Source organism: Jaculus jaculus, chromosome 15 (assembly GCF_020740685.1).
Source record: "Jaculus jaculus isolate mJacJac1 chromosome 15, mJacJac1.mat.Y.cur, whole genome shotgun sequence".
In the NCBI taxonomy this organism is placed as follows: Eukaryota; Metazoa; Chordata; class Mammalia; order Rodentia; family Dipodidae; genus Jaculus; species Jaculus jaculus.
In genome coordinates this window covers 15,635,234-15,655,670 of record NC_059116.1, presented here as the reverse complement: position 1 = coordinate 15,655,670, position 20,437 = coordinate 15,635,234, and the positions used below count along the sequence as shown (strand labels likewise).

General features: G+C 39.0%; 1 protein-coding gene across 12 annotated transcripts in view; it reads left to right on the top strand.

The window, feature by feature from the left end:
* Window positions 1-20,437, top strand: part of Neto1 (neuropilin and tolloid like 1) — a 201,866-nt gene that overhangs the window by 39,761 nt on the left and 141,668 nt on the right. The gene's annotated exons all lie outside the window — the stretch shown is intronic.

Sequence of the window (20,437 nt, the reverse complement as noted above, 5' to 3'; positions counted from 1 at the left end):
GTCTTACTTTCAAAACTTTAGGAAAAATTCTGTTAATTTTTATGTAGCTATTTAGGAAATGGGATTAAGATTAATGGATGTATAAATCTATTATTCTATAACCCACTGTTTTATGTAGAAGTTGGAATTAAATACTACAAATCTGGCATACAGTGACTGGTGCTCAGAACCTTCTCAATGCTGCTCCAGAGAATATTTTTTGTCTGTATAAAATATAGTGGTCGTTCAGTGTAGAGTGTCTCATTTCAGGGAGTTTAGTCAAAAATCCTTCTCCACATGCAGTCATGGCTTTTATGAAAGGGTAGGACAGAGGTCTGGTTTCAGGAGCCTTCTCTTACTCATAGCAAGGGAACTACAGTATCAAACTCAGAGAGTTGTGGTGACATCTTAAAAATTATTTATTTATTTATGAGAGAGAAATAAAGAGGCAGTCAGAGAGAAGGGAAGAGGGGAGAGAATGGGCACGCCAGGACCTCCAGCCACTGAAAACAAATTCCCAGTGCATGTGTGCCTACTTGTTCATCTGGCTTGCATGGGTCCTGGGGAATCAAACCTTGGTCCTTTACCTTTAATGCCAAGTACCTTAACTCCTAAGCCATCTATCCTGCCTTTTTGCAGCAAATTAAAGTAAAGTACATGGAAACTTTTGCATACATAATTGGCAGGGAGATATGTAATCTCTAGGGAAAGATAAAAAAAAAAAACCCTAGTGTTACATTTAGTCAGATATGGCACTTAAGTTTTCAATTTACTATTTTGAATAATTATTCAATGAAATGATTTGCATGTCTTATGTTCCATTTTTTAATTCATTTTTCAAAATTTAGGTTTTAATTTTTATGGTTCTCAAGGAGATAATACTAGGGCCAGTGAAGGGGTGCAAGTGGGACTTTCTGTTTTCTGTGAGCATCCCCTCACTCTTCAACACATATTTCTTTTCTGACACTTTATCATTAACTGTTAAAGGTGCAGTTTCCCTGCACTTGACCCTGTCAGAAGAAAACATTCTACTTTGAAAACTATTTCCTTGTCAAATCTCTGTAACCATACTAAACCAATCTACTGACCTCCCTCCCCTCTCTCCTTCTATCCCTTATCCTGATCTTTCTCTCTCCTACACCCTCTCTTACTAACTCCCTTCACCTATGACATTACTTATTATATTATTTTCACATGAGTGTCCATGTTTGGAATAACATTATCACATATTATTTTCATTTAAATATTCCTAGCCGGGCATGGTGGTGCACACCTTTAATCCCAGCACTCGAGAGTCAGAGCTGGGATGATCACAGTGAGTTCAAGGCCACCCTGAGACTACATAGTGAATTCTGGGTCAGGCTGGGCTAGAGTGAGATCCTACCGCGGGGAGAGAAAAAAAAAAAAAAAGCTTTCGGTTGATGTATCATTTACTTCTGTCACTCTGAGGAGGCTGTGTTTTATACAGTAGATATTGTTCATATTTTAGAAACAATGATTATCGATTGATTACCAGGAGAAAAAAAAAGTAGAATCAACACTTTCTTTTAAGAAGTATTTTTTATTTATTTTATTTTCTTAAGAGGGAGATAGACAGAGAAAGTATGGCAGAGAGAAAAACAAAGAATGGGTATGGGTATTTCAGGGTCTTCTGCCACAGTGAATGAATTCCAGACACATGTGCCACTTTGCTTTCAGTGGGTACTGGGGAGCTGAGCCTATGCTGGCAGGCTATGCAAGGAAGTACCTTTAACCACTGAGTAATCTCCCTACCCCAGAATACTCTCTTTCTAAAAAGTCTTAAATTCATAGCAAGTGTTTCCATTAACCAGCTTTCAAGGACAGGCATGCATGGCTAAATGATGCTTCTGTTCTCGGCAGGCCACACATGACAGCAGTGACGTATGATGCCACTTAGTGGCTGCGTGCTGTGTATGGACACTCTGTGATGCTCACAAAGCCGCCGTTCCTAGCAATGCATTTCTAGGGGTATGCCGCACCCCATCACATAACACAATTGTAGCTAGGAGCATTGTTAGTCCTTGCTCACTGCATTCCAGCTAAAAGCTTCTTGATTTACAAGTCACACATACAAAAATAAAAAGAATGATAGAGTATCTCTTCCTAGTAAAACATATAGCAAGACAGCCAGGTGTGAAGGCGCACACCTTTTTTTTTTCTTTTGTTTGCGGTGGGGTCTCAGGCACACACCTTTAATCCCAGCACTCAGGAGGCAGAGGTAGGAGGATCACTGTGAGTTCCAGGCCACCCTGAGACTACATAGTGAATTCCAGGTCAGCCTGGGCTAGAAAGAGACTCCACCTCAAAAAAAAAAAAAAAAAAAACAAATGTGGCAAGATTAAGAACCAATAATTATTTTTCTTTATTTATGTGTAGTGTGTGGTGAGTGCATGTCTATATGTGGAGTCTATGTATAACGTATGCCCATGTGTCTGCCACTCACTGCCTGGTTCTTTGAGATGGAGTTCCTCACTGAAAATGGAGCTTGATGTGTTCTTTTATCTTGTTGATGTTTTCTGGTCAAACTGGATGACTTTCAAGCTCCAGTGACTCTGGTCTCCATTCTGCACAGGACTGTAGTTACTAGTTTTTATTTTTATTTTATTTTATGATTTAGTTTTTCTAGGCCAGGCTGACCTGGAATTCAGGATTACGTCTCAGGATGGCCTTGAAATCATAGCAATCCTCCTACCTCTGCCTCCTGAGCGCTGGGATTAAAGGTTTATACCACCATGCCTGCTACAGTGACTTTGTTTGTTTGTTTTGGTTTTTGAGGTAGGGTCTTGTTCTATCCCAGGCTGACCTGGAATTCACTATGTAGTCTCAGAGTGACCTCAAACTCAACAATCCTCCTACTTCTGCCTCCCCAGTGCTGAGATTGAAGGTGTGTGTCAACACCCAGGCATGACAAATTTTTTACATGGGTGCTGGGCTCAAACTCATACCCTCTCAGATCCTCATGCTTGCCCTGCAAGTCCTCTCCACCAATGACTGAGCCATCTCACCAGCTCCAAGAAGAGGTTTTTTATCATGCTATAATATACATATATATATCAACATCATAAAGTTTTATGTCAGAAAGTGAATTATAATGAGCCCCAGTTCAGTTTATGCATTACTGAGCCTATAAAAGAAATCAGCTGGTGGAATAGATTAGGGTACTCTGGTCACACTCAAACCCCTTGGTTGACACTGAAAAGCCAGATGGAATAGGCTAATAAACATAAACCAGGTGCCACCCAGGAGCTTGAAAGACAGTTATCAGATCTGCCTGCTGTGATGTATGGGTTACTTAAGTTCTACAGAAGACTCCTTGGCTCTTTTGTAATTCATTTGCATATAATTGAGAGGCAGATCTTCCTGAATGATTAATGTAAGCAAATAAAACCTGAAGTATTTATTCTTCTCCCCAAAGAAATTTGTTCCTCATGAGTATGAAGCAAGCCACTTTAATTACAGTCTTGAGACTTAACTTTTTCAAACAATATTTCCTTCCAGAAAAAATGTTTTGAATCATACTAAAATATTTATAATTTACAGAGCTAAGTTTTGTCTCACTTTCTTAGATTTATGGAGTGTTTTATAGTCCACTAAAATTTAAGAAGTAAGAAATTGAAGAGCTAGCAGGAATGTTAAAAATGCATCTCATTCATCCACCATTATTTGTCTGCTAGGCACTGGAGATAACAAATGAAACTCAGAGCAATTCAGATCCTATCTGGAGTGTAAGGAGTACACATACAAAAGGTGGACTTTTCATCCAAACTAGATTGAATGATTAAGCAATATTTTTTTATAATTAACATCTTCCATGATTGTAAACAATATTACATGGTAAATCCCTCCCTCCCCCCACTTTCCTCTTTGAAACTCCACTCTCCATCATATCCCTTCCCCCTCTCAATCAGCCTCTCTTTTATTTTGATGTCATGATCTTTTCCTCCTATTATGATGGTCTTGTGTAGGTAGTGTCAGGCACTGTGAGGTCATGCTTATCCAGGCCATTTTGTGTGTGGAGGAGCACTTTGTAAGGAGTCCTACCCTTCCTTTGGCTCTTACATTCTTTCGGCCACCTCTTTTGCAATGGTTCAGTGCTGAGCACTCCTCTGTCACTTCTTCTCAGCATCATGATGCCTCATTTAAAGAGGCAACACAGTGTTGGATGTGAAGTACTTAGAAGACTCACTCAGGGAGAGGCAAAAAAAAATAATAATAAGATAAAAAAATAATAATAATAATAAAAGCCTTCCAAGATGTAGAAACATGGGTTCCAGAAACAAATATTTCTGCTGCTTTTCCTCCAGAAAATTTGGGAGTGATTTAGCAGAGTTGGAATAAGGGCTATGAGAAGGATACAATGAATGGCAGACGTGGAAGAATTATCCAAGATGAGGGCTGGTGATTTGGATATTAAGCGATGGAGTTTAGCATTGCAATAATGGGAGCCAACAAAAGACTTTCTGAGTGAAAAGTAACCATTTTTGAAACATAGATACAGCTGTCAGAGCCCCAGAAGCAAAGTAAACCCGAGACAATGAGGGACTTTTTATTGATGAGATGTGAAGCTGCCAAAGGCATTCTGGTCAATTTACACAAGTCCTAATGGTCACAACCAGCTATGATCAGAGACACAGACTCAATAGTTAGGTTGGGCTGGGGAGCTGGCTCAGTGGTAAAGGTGTTTACTTGTTGCACAAGTGGAATCCTCAGGACCCACACAAAACAAGACACAAGGCGACACATTTGTCTGAAATCTCAAGGCATCTATGGTAATGAGAGTTGGAGCCAGGAGCATTTCAAAGCATGTGATGTTTCCTGTGATAAAACAACAGATAGCCTGTCTCAAAGAAGGTAAAGTGTTCAGAGGTATTCTGATCTCTACACAAGCACCATGGTAAGCCCATCTTCCACATATTTAAATAAAAGGAATTAGTAGAAGTTGACATTTATAGCATATTCTATTGTGTGTGAGGTAGAGACATCATGAGTTTTGTTGTTTCATCTTCAGTTACAGGTACCTTAAAATAGAAGTGAAGTAACCCAGTAACTTTTATTAGCTGACAGACCACAATGTGATTCTATGAATAGATAATTTTAATTCATCGTTGGACCTTTACATGTTGAGTTGACCTTTAAATCATAAGAAAAGTGGTGTGTGGAATCAGTATTAGTCACCGATATGGAGGTGGTGGTAGAAACCATGGGTGTATATGTCATTGCTCAGCAAAGAAATATCAAGAAAGATAAAGACAGGACATTTGTGTAGGTGTACTGGAAAGAAAAGAGACAGGCTGCTGTTCTCCGTGCCTAAAATAAATTATGCGATGGGTGGCTACCAGCCCAACGTGAACTGAAGATGCTGCAGTTTGAAGAGGCAGACTTCCGTTGAATGAATATGTGATACTCATACCAGATATCAATTAGATTTTGCAACTAGAAAGCACTGAGAACCCCTGTACCACAACTTTCTTGCCGTGGCAATGTTCGAAACTGAAAAAGAAGTGGAGAGAAGTAATTAAAGACATTAAAACTGAGTTGTGTATGTAGTATGTTTGAAAATGCTAAATGCAGAGAGAATTGTGCACTATGAAGGCTTGACTTATGAACTTTTATATGGCAACTAAAAAAAAAAGTATTGGAGCTGAGGTACTGGCAGATAGGTTGCTACCCATGCTCAGACAGTTTTCTTAGGGTTGAATTTTGAAGCCATGGACGGGTGTGCTTGGTGGACAGTATGAAACGGGAAGATAAGATAGATACCTAATTTAACTTGGCTTGAAGTTACTGGCACAGAGACTGGTTTTAGGTTACTTAAGCTGTAATTGTTAAATTGATTGCCGCGATTATGGGTGGACCAACTGCTTTGCACTGGGACAACAGAAAAGGTGTCTGAGAGCTCAATTTTCCCATGGAAGGCCCACATGACTAAGAATACAAACAATTTTTCTGTAAGTTGGAGGCTTAAAGGAAGAATTCTAGAGGACTGTGTTGCTCTTCTAGGTTAAGATTTATTCTCCCCTAGAGTAATAAATTTTCTATCCCACTGGGGGGGCTACAAAGTATAACAAATGCTGGAAAAAAATGGGTCATTAAATAAGCAACATGTGTTTTTGTTTGTCTGTGTTTCCCTTTTTTCTTTTCATCCCTTTCCTTTTCTGATCTTTCTTTCTTTCTTCATTTTTTTTTTTTTTTTGAAATGGCGCCTGGGAAAAGTAAAGCAGGTTATAATTTCCTTTATATGAGGTCAAGTAAAGCATTGTATGTAGCTATGAAGATGCAACATTGCTGTAGTGAAAACCTGAAGATGTTTTGATATCCTAGGACTAGGGAATGGCTGCCATGGAGAGCTGCTGGCTCTGGGTGGAATTTTCTCTGCATTTCTCAGCCCTTCTGGAGGGACAGAATTGAAAATCCAGAGACTTCTGTCTCTGCTTGTGGATGTTGGGCTTAAGCTGCAGATACTTGATGTTTACCTGGCTGTTACCAATTTTGCATTTGTCAAGTCTCACCTGGTTATAATTTCTTTTCCAATGGAAGTGTTTACTCTGTGTGTGATGCTTTGAATGTGATAGTATAAATGTATAGTCTCAGATGTTTCATTAAAATTAAATGTGTAACATGTGTCTCCAGCCACCTGGCTAGAGGAGATGACCCTGGGGGCAGATCCTGGATTCTAACCCTGTAGGGTGAGTTTGGAGGTGGATCTGAATTCAGCTGAAAGGTGTGGAGAGAGCACTTTGAAGACTGGCTATGCTTGTTTGTGTTGTTGGCTGTTGGTGGTTTCTCTCTGATTTGATCTATGAAAGGGAACCAGCTTATTCTAACATTGATGGGAATTCCCCTGCATCTGTAGGTGTGAAATAATTCCTTCCTCCCCCAAACTATTCCTGGTTGGATGTTCATTGCAGTATTATAGAGCTGACTACAACACTGTGCCATTATGTGTTGTAAGTATATAATTTTGTTTGCTTGTTTGTTGTTTTGGTTTTTAGAGGTAAATTTCACTGTAATCTAGGCTAACCTGAAATTCACTATGTAGTCTCAGGCTGGCCTTGAACTCATGGTGATCCTCTTACCTCTGCCTCGCAAGTGCTGGGCTTAAAGGTGTGTGCCACCATGCCTTTAAATATCAGATGAAACTTGGCACTTTTGATCAATGTTCAAGTTGGTTAAAAGGGACCCTTGAGGTTGGATTGAATGCAATTAGTATTGCAAGGTGGTCATGAGTATATGGGGGCCAAAGATAGAATGTGGTGGTTTTAATGAAAATGCATGTTCCCAATAGCCTTAGGAAGTTTTGATTAACTTAAGGTTTCTATTTTAGTCTCCAGTAGCCTGCTGGAAGAGGTGTCATTGAGAGCAGATCTGAAGTCCACCCCTAAGGTGTCCAGAGAGCAGGTTGATCTTTGGCAGTTTACATTTGCTGGCTCTTGTGGTGTTTCTCTGCTATACGGAAGTGAGCCAGCTTCTTCTGCCCTGGTAGAAATTCTGCTAAATCTGTCAACCTGAAATAAACCCTTTCCTCCCATAAGCTGCTTCTGGTTGAGTATTTGTCCCAAGAATAAAAAATGAAAAAAAAAAAAAAATAACTGCTATCTCATATATATATGTTCTGCAATATTTTGGGGGGAAGCTAAATATTTCCCTCTTGTAGGTAAGCTTCAGATATGTTTGGAAGTATCTCAGTGTTTGGGTCAATGAGTTTCAGACTTGACTAGAATAAGGCAGTGCTCATAGTTTTCCATGGATGTATAGCTATTAAGACTGTGCTGATGTGGGTCTGGGCTCAGCTGTTAAGAGTACTTCCTGTGTAAATATGAGAGGCAACAGTGCCTGAAACCATGTGAAATGGATCCCCAGAACCACATAAAAATATTGGGTGTGGTCATGCATTCCTGTTTACATCAGTCCAGTGGACAGTAAAGACAGGTGAATTTGGGGGGGGCTTACTGGTTATCCAGGTTGACAGAAAATAATGGCAATTTGTTCAATGAGAGACATTTTGTTAAAGAAGCCTCTGCATATCATGTGCAGAGGAGTATACACATGTGCACATGCGCACACACACACACACACACACACACACACACACACACACACACACACCTGTAATAATGTGATCAAACATTAAAGCAAGGTAGATTCCGTCTTTCTTTCTCCCAACCAAAAGTTCCATGAGGAAACTGTACCTCCATCAATGTGAGAACTATCTCCCAAACATTGCTTCCTAAGGGTCTCCATCTTTATTTTACCACTTTTTCTTTCAGCAGTGAAGCAAATAATATGTTCGTATTCCCAAAAGCAAACCTAAAGTATCACAGTTTTAAAAAAGAGAAGTAGAAGCTGGATATTAAAACATGTATTAAGTCATCAAGATTATTTTGTTTTGTGGCCTTCATAATGATGGGAGTTTGCAATTTATCTGAAAAGTTAACTTATCTTTGGTAATAAAGTCTAATGTGACTGTTATGCTCAGTCATGTATAAAGGCTCTTTGTTCCTGTTTCATATCCTCACTGGTGTTTCTTGCTTTTGCAAATGTTATCAGATTATGTTCATTCTTTTTGCCTACATTCTTAAAACCTCCTTCAGAACAGGCCTCTTGAGATAACTTCCCTCATTGTTTACTCACTACCTGAATATCTTTATTTCCTCTTGTTGATGCAAGTTCATTTTGCTGACTGAGAATTCTAGGTTGACATGCATTTTCTGCCAGTTTCAGTATACACTATTTGACTGCTGGCATAGTCTGTGCTATTGAAGTGTCTGAAATCACTCTGTTCTTTTTTTTTTTGCATTGTCAGGGCCTTCTCTCTATCACTTCAAGATTTGATCTTCATCTTCTGTGTTTACTCATTTCCTTGCCACATGTAGTATGTGTGTGGTGTTGGTTTATTTTGTGTGTGTATAAAGCATGCTATAGTTTCTAGATCATTGTCTTCATGTTTTCATGACAAGCTTTTAGATATGACTTATTAATATTGAAATTTTTTATTTATATTTTAATGAGCATGGCAATTTGCCTTTTACCTCTGTTCATATCAGTATGTTAATTTCTGTGACAACTATTTTTCAAAAGAGTGCATGTCCATTTACAGAATGGATTTAGTATTTTTAAATATTTATTTTATTTTATTTATTGGAGGAGAGAGAAAGTGAAAGAAAGAAAGGAAGAATGGAAGAAACAAAGAAAGAAAGAAAGAGCGAAAGAAGGAAGGAAGGAAAGAGAGAGAGAAAAAGAAAGACAGACAGACATGTCAGGCCCTGTATCCACTGCAAACAAACTCCAGATGCATGTGCCTCCTTGTGCTGTGGCTTTCTTGGGTCCTGGGGAATCGAACATGGATTCTTAGGATTCCCAAGCAAGTATCTTAACTGCTAAGTCATTTCCCCATCCCCTGAATTTAATATTTAACTACTGTAGACGCAAGAATGCATTGTGTGTTGTTTCTGTTGGCTCTCGTGCATGATGATATTGTTTCTGAGCTCCTTATTTGATCTTTGAATCCATCCCTTTTTATGTTGACTGCTTCTGAAAGCATTTCTCTCAGAAAAGCCATGTTCTGCCTCTGCTCTGTTTCTGCCAGAAGCATACACCCCCATCTTTGCTGGTTTCGTCTTGGGAAAGATCTCATGGCCCACCTTCTTCTCCCCCCCCCCCCGAGTTCATATTCCCAGAGATGCATTTGTGTTGGAACTATACATTGGATCAGATCTTCTTTGCACCTTGCTAAGCATTCAGGGACATTTTCTATATTCTTGTTTCCTAAATTTATTTTTTCCCTGAAGCTGACATAAGTGTTTCTCCCTAGCTACAGTTAACTGCCCCAGCCCAGGCTTCTATGCAGGATGCTCTGTGTTCACAAGTACATGGTTGAGACCAAAGAGGCTTCTCCAGCATTCGTGTGCCCTGTGAGGACCACTGTTGGGGAAGCATGAGTGTGTGTGTGTCGTGTGGTGTGAACGTGTGTCTGCCTACTGCTTCTCAGAACACCAAATTATTCACATCACAAAAAGATTTCAGCTTTCTAATACTTTTAAAATTCATGTCGCTACAAAGAAAAAGTACCTAGATAAGAATAACAAAATGGAAGAGAGAGCTTCCTGGAGGAGAATATCAGAAGACCCTTCCCACGGATTCCCTCCTGATCATTCCATCCAGAGACACTTCGAGGCTGCCCACAGGACTGACTCTTTCTGATCTCATACACAACTTCTTGTTCTAATCTGTGATCATTTATTTGTCTCCATTAACATATGACCTCTTTCCATGTCTATATTTTGTGCTGGTCCATGGCTACAGATATACTTTTTTTAATTAGAACTTCCAAAAGAACAATTAAGAACTAAATTCTGTTTTTCTAAATTTAAGAGCATAGTGGAGGTGGGTGGAGAGATGACTTAGAGGTTATGGTACCTGCCTGCACAACCAAGGGACCCAGGTTTGATTCCTCAGGACCCATGTAAACCAGACATACGAGGTGGTGCATGCATCTGTAGTTGTTTGCAGTAGCTCGATGCCTTGTAAAGTCCATTCTCTCTCTCTCTCTCTCCCTCTCTTTCTTTCTCTGCCTCTTTCTCAGTCTCTGTCTACAATAAATAAGTAAAAATTAAATATTTTTAAATTAAAATTAAGGGTTTTTTTTTAATTTAATCTCAGATTCTCCTTATACTAATTTAAGCTGCTTTGCTAGAATCAAAAAAATGAAATGGCTGCATGTTAGCCTTTCTCATGAGATAAAATTCTCAGCCATTAATGGGAATCTCTCTGAATATTTTTTTATTGTTCATATGGGACTTCTAACTCATGTGTACCCAGTACACAGAGCCAGATAATTACAAATTCCATTTAAGAGGACAATTCTGAGATTGTGGCTAACAAAAAATTTTACAAGAAGAAAATAAAAGCATATGAGTAATAGAGTGCTATGAAGAGATAATTAGAAATGAGTTTTCCAGCAGGCAAATCCCAACCTATGATTTCAGTGTTAGTACTTAAGTAAGTTTGTTGAGTGCTCACTAAATGTTAGAAATTCTGAGAACCATATTTACTGAGATTTAAACAGACGATTCAACTTACCTTAACATTTATATTCCATCGACTAAAAGTCTGGGATGTGTGAACATTATTAATTTAGAAAAAAAAAAAACTGCTAGGGCAAACACATACACTTATATGGTGAAAATAAGCTCTTGCACCTGATAGAACATTTCCCATATAGCAGCCAGCATGAGGTTTTCAAAAACATAGGTCAGAGCATGTTACTTTTCTACCTTCCCATATCATGTTTGGACACTCTTTCTGTTGCCTCTAGTGTTATGCTTGGACATTGGAAAACTTCTGTTGTGCAAAAGTCCAAACAGTTAATATGTTGCCTTTGGGGCCACACTCCAGCTCTGTAGCAGCACTCAGCTCTGTCTGGCATTACTTTAGGAAAGTAGAAGTGGGTACAAATGGATGTTATTTCCATTGAAACTTGTAGAATTCCATACCTGGTTTTCATGTCACAAAATCTTCTTCTGTTGACTCCTTATAACATCGATTTAACAGAGCAAAATCACTTTTGGCTCATGAGTTACACATAACCAATGGGTAGGCAGAACTTGCCTTCCTTGCCATAATTTTTTTCTCTGTACCTTATTCTTGTTTTCTGAACTCCTGACACTTGCCACACTATTCCACTTTCGTTCCCTCTTGTCCTTGAAGCAGCTTTGAGGTCCTGAGACGTGCTCCTCTCCGAGCCTTCCTCTTGCTTTCCTCAGGACAACTATTCCTCTTCATGTAGCCTCCGAAAAGGTCACTTTATTTCAGAGTCTTTTTCTGCCCTATGATGGATTTGCATTCCTACCACTTAGTCTTTCCTCAGGCATCTTCCCATTACTTCAGTGTAAAGTAGTTGGGCCATCTTCCTTCCACATGCTAACTTACTGTATTTGACAATAGCAGCTTTAGTGACCTAAAACCAGTCTCTGAGCCACTAACCTTAAACTTGTTTGAATTTCCCCAGTTTTGAATCTTATATCTCTCAGTTCCATTATCTTTAGCCAAGCATATCAGTCCACTACAAATTTAACCTTGATCAAACTCTCTGGGCATGGGCAGCAGAATGCAGCCAGTCCTTATGCCAGTGTCCCAGTTCCAACAAAGTTCTCTGCATTCTTTCCTTCCCTTTTGAAAATGCATAAGCCAAGCCTCCAAATACAATTCTCTCTGCATGTAGCTTTTGCAAACTCTCACCAGAATAGTCCATAAAATGTGAAGGTGTCTTCAGAGGAAAGTAAGAAGTCCATGTCCATTACTCCAGAACAAGAGTTTCAAAAGACCAATGTCCACATGGCCAGACTCATCCTGCAGTAACAACCTGCTCTCTGGTAACATTTTCTGCCATGGTCAGTTTCATACTGCTGGGATGAACTTCCTAACCAGACACAGTTTATCAGAGATATTGGATTTATTTGAAGTTTACAGATTTAGGGGAAGTTCCATAATGGTGAAGGAAGCTGGTCCCCTTTACCAAATACATGAGGCAAGAAGGACCACTAACTGCACTGAAAGCATGCACTCTCCAGACCCCAGGTAGAGCTCAAGCAATCTGCATACCTTAGGCTGGAATTCAGATCTGCCCCCAATAACACCTTAGGGCTGGAGCCCAGGTAGTGGTAGATATTTTGTTCTAATGCTTTTTATCAGCATGCTAACATTATGATTGAAACTTTTAAAATATTTTTAAAATTTATTTGCAAGCAAAAAGAGAGGAGGAGAGAGAGAGAGAGAGAGAGAGAGAGAGAGAGAGAGAGAGAGAGAGAGAGAGAATGGGTGTGGCATAGGCTGTAGCTGTTGCAATCAAACACCAGAGATGTACCACTTTGTGCAGCTGGCTTTACGTGGGTACTGAGGCATCAAACCCAGGTCATTAAGATTTTCAGGCAAATGCCTTAACTGCTGAACCATCTCTCCAGTCCTGAATTAAATATATACATATTGATTTCTTAGAACATAGAAACTCTCAATCAGTTTTTATTAATAATATATAAGAAAAAAAAGAAAGTAAGGACATTCTAAATATGCAAGGAGATACACAACAATGTATTTGTATGTCTAGTATGAAGATAATACATGCTTTTATAAGGTCCAAAAATTCAGATATGCGAAGGAAAATTAAAAACCTTACAACCGTCTTATCATCTAACTTTTTTTGCGGTATTTGTAATGGCTTGCTTATTAAATTTTTCCATAGTCTTTTCTTCTCAAAACATAAGAGAAGAATTCAGTATATACCTTATAGGTAGACCTCCACTTTCTTTTCTTTCTTTTGGGGGAGGTTAGTGAATTTATTGTTACGGTTGCTGCTGTTCTTATAGAAATGTAATTATATATGCAAATTTCATGATTCACAAATCAGCTGACATAACAGCAGTTACTAAAAAATAAGTCTTCTAGTTTATTCCCTGACAACCACATTGTTTTGATAAAAGTAGCACATTTAGTTTATATTTTACAGGTACAGCATGCACAAAACCCAGGGATATAAAAATGTCATTCTCTTTTATAGCTAAGATAATTTCTTGACTCCCAGCTCATCAATTTGTTTGACATTAGAAAACTTAATCTTATCTAATGAGGTTTCCTATTTTGTTAAATGTCAGATTTAAGACCCAATTAGTGCAATTTCTTGAAAGTCTCTGAGAATGTCTCCTGTTCCCTGTTCTGCCATTCGATGCCCAACAAGGGGTTCAGCGGCAAGTGTTCAGGAGCAACAGCCTTTCGGACCATGGCATCCTTGTTACGGGTGCTGTCCTGGTAGGCGACCCATACTTCCTGCACGCTCTTCCCAGGAGCACCGCACATTCTCCAGTTCCCCGGCTTGGGAAAACTGGGTAGCCTCCAGCATCTGGCTCTGGCCGCTTGCTCTGGTTGTTGATGTTTCTCCCACTGATGTCATCTTTTGCCACATGCTGCAGCCAGGGAGACTGAAGCCCCACTGGAGCTCCCAGATAACTTCAAAGACAAATTATCCTCCTCCTGTGATGTAAAGTGCCAGGTCTTTGAAGCTTTGGCCACCAACAGTCCTCTCAGGCTGGTTCTAGTCCCCCGTGATCAGAGCAGTCTTGAGGAAGCCCCTTCATTCATCAAACACCACAGGGAAACAGAGCATCAGCTTATTGACTCCTTCTTCTGTTTCTACACTTCACACCTTCATGGGGATCTTTTGGCAAGTGACATGGGGATCTTTTGGCAGGAAGGTGAGGATGTGACCCAGATGAGTAAGGAAAAATGATGTCCCATGATTCTTTGCTATGATTCCTTTAAACTTCAAAAGACACTGTGACATAAGCTGTAGGCTGAAGGAAAACACAAACCAAGCTGTGACCATCATCAGTTTTTCTCAGTTATTTAAAATCTCCCCTTCTTAACTGTGAAATTGGCAATGGTTGACGCTATGCCACAGGCATTAATTTTAAAATGTATATGTGGAGAACTTTAATATTTGAAGCTATTACAAATTGATCATATTCCCATAGGGTTATACTCTTATTTCTCCTCTTCTCTTCACCCAACCCACTGAAGACCTCCTCAGTGGAATCACTGGTATTCACTGTGGGGTCATCGATGTACCAGTAGGTCTGGGGTGGGGGGGAGGCAATGAATAGGCATTATTTTTAGGATTAATGAGGTGATCAATGCTAGAACTTCTATCACGATTCATGGAGTATAATAGGAGCTTACTAAATACCATGATTCTTTTGGAAGGAATTCATGCATTTTATCTATTTAATAGAGAAGAGGACATGCCGTGGACAGATGTGAAACAGGGGGCTCAGAAAACAAGAACATGTAACATGTTAGGGAGGCGATACTATTTCCAGCTCAAGAAGCTGGAGAGAGGAGGGTTATTTATCAGACAACTGATAAGCAAGAGAGGTGCACATCATATCACAGAGGCCATTGTGCCTTCTGTGAGAGTTAGGGTTCTGAATGGGTGACTCTGCTTCTAAAGGGAGATTTATCATTGGGAATTGACTCAAACAGCCTCATCTCACAATCCCATGGCCTCAGGAATCCTGAAAGCTGTAGGGATCTATAAATCAGTAATGTATTTTACTATAAAAGCTGGTAGACTCAAGAGACAAGGCAATTCACTTTTTCAGTTGGAGTCCAAAGGATGAATTGTGGGCTTAAGCATCCAAAAGGGCAGAGATGGTCTCTTACTCCGCTAATTGTTCGGTTCAGGTCTTCCATTGATGATCTTAGGCCCACCCACTATGTAGAGCATAATCTACTGTGTTGAGCCTACTGATTCACATTTCTGCTCATCCAGTAACCCACTACCCTGGAAGCCCATGGTAATGTTAGCCCGTGTATTCGGTCGCCCCCTAGCGGTCCCTTCAAGTGGTGTGTAAAATGAGTCACCCCAGAATGCTACATAGTTCTTAAACTGTGATGTAAGAGACCAGATGTCTGGAAACCAAACAGAATTGCAGTCTAGAGAGTTAAGGGACAGGCATTGAGAGGAAGAGAGAAGGTTAGTGAAGACGTCAAAAAGAGAACACAAGCTTATATAGCCTGTGATTTATTCTACTTTCTATGTGTGGGGATTCCAACACGTGACCTTGTTTGTTTAATTGCTCAACATCGAGAAATCTTATGATGAGTGCGGACATCTGCTTGTGCACACACATCTACCTTTTGTCTTTCTTAAAATGTAAAATGTAAAAGCCACTTATCCTCTCTCTCCTCTATATACAAGTGAAATGAACATTAGGGGCCTCCTATCCTCGTATCAGACTTCAATAAAATGGTTTTGCAAGAGTTTATCATTTTGAGCTTTGAAATTGTATAGATAAAGCCAAATATGTTGTCTATGTTTGGTGTAAGAAAAGATCTATATTTCTTGCCATCTGAGTGTGTCTCCCATGGAATTATAGCGAGCCTGAAGGATCTTGAGAACGTGGATTTGATTGAAACGCAGCACAATCAGGTTCATTAGACATTCTGCAGCATGCATTGGGACGATGTGCTGAACTCCTTCAAGCCTGGCTGAGCAGTACCACAAAGTACTTCTCCTTCACATGAGCCCAGCGTTGGAAAGTTTTCCCTCCTTCTGATTACTACAAGCCCTGCTTAAGTTAGTTTCTATCTGCCCCTAATCATGAGCATCTAACAGAAATTGTGTATCACAGTAAGCATCATTTGGAAGTCTCTTTGGTAAAAGGTACAATCTTGTCAGGGATTTCCTTACTCCCACATAACTGTACCGGATGCTCTGCCCCTGTACACCATGACTGCCTTTGGTTACATCCAGTTAGACTTTCCAAACTGTTCCCTCAGCTACTGCTCATAGCGTTAAGTTTGGGTCCCCAGACCTTCCCCAAACCAAAGATGATGCCCATATTCCTCCCAGAACAGAAAGGGTATCCACTTTGAGCATCAGCAATGAGAATCTCTTGTTCCACAATTTAACAATCTCCTGTATCCTCAATCTGACTTCTATTTTTTCCGTGTAATGTCTAATGATGCTGACGTTTTGTTTATGCTTTTATTTGGAGATTAGATGCTCTTAATTTTAATATGGTGCATTTTATCCTTTTGTGATTTTGAGATAATTCAGGAAGAAGGCTAAAATACTGGATAGTATCCTCTTTCTCTCCCTGTCTCTCTCCCTCTCTCTCTCTTTCTCTCTCTCTCTCTCTCTCTCACACACACAAACACCAGAAAGAAATTCCCAATGTGAAAAGAGAGTCTGAAAAAAAAATCTCAGTTTTCACTGAAAACTCCTTTGTCTTGCTTTCATCTTTGAAAAGGTTTCGATCAGTTATTGAACCTCAGGCAGGTGCCGTCTTCTAAGCTTACAGAATGAATCATTTGAGTGTCTTTTGATTTGGGTTTGCTCTTTCTTGTCTTTGGATGTTTTAAAATGATCCTTAACTCAAAAGTTTTGAAAACTCGCATTAATTATCTCTAAAAATATTACAGGCTTTCATCTTTTTATTTCCCTTTGGTAGAAATCTGATAAGATTTTCATCTCCTACTCTGACCTTTCAACTTCTCTTTTATATTTCATTCTTCTATCTCTCCGTACTATGCATGTGAACATGTCTTTTGGTGTTCTGAAGGATAGATGTGCACCGAGTAGCCGATTTTCAATTTTTGTGATCTGCATTTTAAAATCTATTCCATTATTTTATAAATATATAAATTATTTGGGATATTTTCTGCAGTTCTTTTCTTTGCTGGGATAAAACTTCAGACCATCGTACAGTTTCTAGGGGAAGCTTCATTGTGGCAAGGAAAGCCTGTCATGAACAAGACATCAGGGGAAGGAAGCAGTCTGCTTGCTGATCCTGCTCTGGCAAGGGTGGCTTGGGTACAACACTGCAACGCCCGCCCCATGCAGCACACCTCCTCCAGCAAGTCTCCAGATCCCAGATTGCCACAAGAAAGGGGTTGAAGGTGGTGCTTAATCACAAACTTATGAACCAGCTTGGACACTGCACCTTCAAACTAGTTATTTCAACTTTATTTAACACATGGTAAAAATAGCGTAGTTCTTTTGTTGTCTATGTATAGTTGTTCTTTGAACTCAAGTCTTTCAAGCTCTTTTTTTCTGTTATATTTTCTCTATCCCTTTTTTTCCTGGACCTCATGTTTCTAGATTTAACATTTTATTTAGTTTTTTTTTTCCTAAATACAAAGGTAGACATTTTGGAGAAAAATATTTTTGGGAATTGTTAAGGACTTAGGAAGAGATAGTATTCTTATAAAAAATAGCTGTATTTCTTTTGGTCTGACACTATATATGTCTACTTAAAACCTTTCTATCTTAAATACAAGGTCTATAGTATTTTGATAATCCAGCTAAAGTCTATTTGAGCTAAAAAATCTTCTGTTATGTACCTTACAGTAGGAACATTATCTGTATAAAATCTGTCCTTATATTTTCCATGGTAAACAAATAAAAATTTGGGATAAATGTGTTCATTTTCAATTTTTCATCCCTCACTGATGACCAACAAAGCATACATTATTTTTCATATACATACATACACACACACACACACACACACACACACACACACACACACACACATATATATATATATATATATATATATATGGAGAGAGAGAGAGAGAGAGAGAGAGAGAGAGAGAGATTGATTCACACCCTATCCCAGGCTGAACTGGAATTCACTATGTAGTCTCAGGCTGGCCCCAAACTCATGACAATCCTTCTACTTCTGCCTCCCAAGTGTTCTGGAATTAAAAGCATAGTCCACTGCACCTGGATGTACTTTTTATTCTTCATTTTACATGCTTATTTTATTTTATTTTTCTAAGAATGTGGGATGGAATTTTAGAAAGGCCTGATGACCACCTGGTTTGATTTCAGGTTAGTTGGCTGCACATGTCACTGGTCCACATTTATAGACAGTGGTTCTTTCCTCAGATTCTCAACCTTGGTTAACCCCTAGATTTGGTCTTCTGAGGGATGGCAAGGGACATGAAGCATTACAAAAATAGCACATACACAGTCTAAGGACTTGTCATCACATTGCCTTAGGACATAGCCTCTGAAATTGGATGGGTAGCACAAAGGTGGTAGATAGTGTTTTATTTTTGTTGCCAGATATTTTGCAGAGGCAAAATATCAACCATTGCTTTGTTATCATGGTCTTATTTTCCTATTTCTATTTTTTAGTCAAGTACAGCAGACTGGCAATTTTTAATGAGAGAGAAAGAGAGAGCAGAGGGAATTGGAGCGCCATGGTCTCCAGCCACTGCAGTTGAACTCCAAATGAGTGTGTCTCCTTGTGCACATGTGTGACATTGTGCGCTTGTGTCACTGTGTGTCTGGCTTACATGGGATTTGGAGAGTCAAGCACGAGTCCTTAGGCTTTGCAGGCAAGTGCCTTAACCACGAAGCAATCTCTCCAGCCCTTATTTTGCTGTTTCTAATTCTTTCTTTTCTGTGTGTATGTGTGCACTTATGCAGTGCATGTATGTGTGTGTGATGTGGTATTTGTGTAAGTATGCATGTGTGTGTGCGTGCAGGAGTGCATGCACCATGTGCATTTCTGCAGAGTAACAAAGGAGATCCTTGGGCGTTCTCTACACTCTTCCTCATTGTTGCCCTGAGGCGGAGCCCTCACTGACTCTGGAGCTGTCATTTTTTGATGAGATTAGATGACCGGTATGCCCAGCCATTTTCTTGAGTCTGCCTGCCTTATAGTACTGAGATTAAAGGTATAGTTGTCCATGTAAGGCTTTTTAATGGATTCTTGGGATTGAACTCGGGCTCTTGTTGGCTTTCATGCTTATGTAACACATGATCTTACCCACAGATCAGTCTCTCCAGCTCCCCTTTTTAATGCTTGGCATGTATTATTTATCAATTATTTTATTTGCAATATAGAAGTATTATTGAAATGTTTTATAAATATTAAACAATTTCCACATGAAGATTAACAATATTGCACATTTTGTACAGTTTATATCACCTTTCATACATCGTGCTTATATTCAAGTATTTATTTCTTTTTAAAATATGTTTTATTTTATTTATTTATCTGAGAGGGAAAGAAAGGGGGTGAGGGGAGAGAATGGGTATGCCAGGGCCTCCAGCCACTGCAAATGAACTGCAGATGCTTGTGCCCCTTTGTGCATCTGGTTTTGGTGGGTCCTGGAGAGTCAAACCAGGATAACTTTGGTTTGCAGGCAAACCTTAACCACTAAGCAATCTCTCTAACCCTCTAGCATTTATTTCCTGAAGCACATATAACAGTTTGTAAATGGAGAAATCTAACTCTTCATTTTCCTCATTTGTTATTATTTCCTCTTCACCCAGTTATTGTAAATTAGAACTTCTTTTATTTGTTGCATTTTTTTTTTTTCAAATTGAAAAAGTAGTTAAGCCACAAAATATTTTGATGGGGACAGCTTATTGTTGACTTCATTTTACTCTGGCTTACAACTTCAGATCAGATGTTTTTAGAAGCTAAAAGTTTAAATAAGTGCTTGAAAGCTAAATGTATCAATATATATTTTTCTACTTCTGGAACCACAAGCATCCACACTTGCCAAAATGAAAATTATGTGTTCAATAACAAAGAATATATAGTGATAATTTACTAAAGAAAAGCATTATAGAGTGGAATGGCTGAACTTTCAATCAACATGTTAATGTACTTTTCAGTATATATTCAAAAATTTTTTGATGGCATATTTGTTTGGACAGATTGTTTCAATCTCATGTTATTTTTATTTTGCAGTCTGATAGTATAATATATATGGAGTGCAGGATTTCAGGAATTTGTTGCCTTTGGTCAGAAATTTGAGTGTTTGATTTTTTTAGCAGAAAGATAAAATAGGCGGTTAGAAATTATAAGAAAGAGCTTTGTCTGTTATTACAACATGAATGTTTTCATTGTCTATTAATAGT